The 2,500-nt window shown below is 37.1% G+C and overlaps 1 pseudogene; it reads right to left on the reverse strand.

Annotated features, from left to right (window-relative positions):
- Window positions 1-2,500, reverse strand: part of LOC122144757 — a 17,187-nt pseudogene that overhangs the window by 13,778 nt on the left and 909 nt on the right.

Raw genomic sequence — 2,500 nt, forward strand, 5'->3', positions numbered from 1 at the left:
CAATTGCCTAGCAAAGCCCAGGACACCCTAAAAATCACATAGCAACTCCCAGGACACTCTAACAACCGAACAAGAACCCCAGAACACCACAACAATCACTTAGCAACCCCAGAACACCACAACAACCACATATCAAAATCCTAGGACACCATAACAACTGCAAAGCAACCACAGAACACCCCATAAAACACATAGCAACGCCCAAGAAGACCACTCACATTTGCTTTGAAACATCTACAGATCGTTTTCCATAAACTAAAATATGTTGCAGATTTTAGTCAAGTCAAGTCATCTTTATTTATATAGCGCTTTAAACAAAACAGATTGTGTCAAAGCAACTGAACAACATTAATTAGGAAAACAGTGTGTCAATAATGCAAAATGACAGTTAAAGGCAGTTCATCATTGAATTCAGTGACGTCATCATGCAGCTCAGTTCAGTTTAAATAGTATCTGTGCAATAATTTGCAATCAAGTCAACGATATCACTGTAAATGAAGTGTCCCAAACTAAGCAAGCCAGAGGCGACAGCGGCAAGGAACCAAAAACTCCATCAGTGACAGAATGGAGAAAAAAACCTTGGGAGAAACCAGGCTCAGTCGGGGGGCCAGTTCTCCTCTGACCAGACGAAACCAGCAGTTCAATTCCAGGCTGCAGCAAAGTCAGATTGTGCAGAAGAATCATCTGTTTCCTGTGGTCTTGTCCACAGTTAGTAATTTTAGTAATAGAATTCACAAACTCCTGATTGAGTTTGAAACCATAAAGGACCATCACCGATGGAGAAAAACAAGCATTTAATTGGAAGACTGAATCAAAACTTCAGAGTTACTGAAACACAGACCATGTGACAACTTGCCCCGGTTTATTACTCTAAAAGGACAGAACATGAGAAAACAGACTGAAGTCATAGAGTGAGAAAGTTTGAGATCAGCACTGAACACAAGGAATACAAGCCCATCTGTGCAGCGCTGCTGAAATAAGTTATTGCTGAACACACTGGAGAAAGAATGGAGTGGAGTCTCGGTGAGCCTCAGACGTCTCTCGTGCTCTCCGTTCACTGCATAGACTGCAGAAACACACCAGTGTGCTGACACAACATATTACACTGGCCTGAATACAGAACACTCCTCATCACTCCAATGCATCATCACCACCTACAAAACTGATTCAGATTCTACAGAAGAATCATCTGGAACGAATCAGACAAACTCTGATCCAACAGAGAAACCGCATCGCTCTGCTTCAGGGCTTTCTGAGGCCTGTTGTACAGTTTCCTACAGCTGATCGTACAGTCGTCAGATTTATGAAGCTTTAACAGTCATAATTAATTAATATTATGGATTTAACTCCACTGCCATCAGGTCAGAACGAAAACTGAACTGATCTGAATCATGACTCTATTGTCTTCTGCAGAGCTGCTTTACAGCTTAAAGTTGTTTCATAACTGATGAATTTTACAACATTAACACTGATATTTTTATGTTTATTATTGCGAAGCTGATTTGAAACAAACTATGTTAGCTTGTTTCCGCTGCAGGATAAAAGAAAATTTAAATAAAAAAGGTAATTGCAACTTTTTTTTCTTGCAATTCGGAGATAAAAAATAAGTCAAGATTCTGAGATAAAAAGTTGCAATTACACTTTTTATATTTTTTATTCCATGGTGAAAAAAAAAAAAAAAAAAAAAAAAAGGAACTGTGAGATGTAATTAATAACTTTTTTATATCTTGCAAGTTATTAACTTATTTAATGTTGTCATTATTAATATTTTTATCCCATGGTTAAAAAACAAGCTTCCATAATAATCTGTATAAAGCACTGTAGAAATAAACATGACTTAACTGACCCATGAATCCTGACCAGGTCAACCACTTAAACTCTACTGCTGGTTTAATCTGGTTCTCTGTATTCTTTCACAGAATTGTGTCTGATTTATTCTCCATACGAATTAAATCCTCTGAATCTTGCTTTTGTTACGAAACTAAACAGAAAATTGTGAAGGTAAAATAAAGGCTAAAAGATCTGCAAACGCAGGGTAGGAGTTGTGAAAGTGTACATAAGACTGTAAGCATAAATTACATTTGCATGCTTCTGCCACAGAATAAAAAAGATTTAAAATTAAGAATTGTGAGGCATAACCATGTAATTGTGCAAGCGTGTAGAGTTTAGTAGAGACGCTACAACATGTCATGTTTGACCACTTCATATTTGAGGAGAGAACTTCAGTTTCCAAAGTCAGACATCTCTTGTTCTGATTTTCAAGCGTGTAGAGTTTAGTAGAGATGCTATTGATATGATGCTACTAATATCCATAATTTTGATTTTATTTTTCAAACAATTAAAAAGCCTTTTGTCTGCCGTTATTCCCCACCAATGCCTCAATCAAACCTACATCCTTGCAATTGTACGAAAAAAAAAGTCTGAATTGTGTCTTGATCTGAACAGTGGCACTATTCTCTTCTGCAGATCTGCTTGAAACTGAATCTGTTTCATAATTGAT

This window comes from Cyprinus carpio, unplaced genomic scaffold, assembly GCF_018340385.1.
Source record: "Cyprinus carpio isolate SPL01 unplaced genomic scaffold, ASM1834038v1 S000006754, whole genome shotgun sequence".
NCBI lineage: Eukaryota > Metazoa > Chordata > Actinopteri > Cypriniformes > Cyprinidae > Cyprinus > Cyprinus carpio.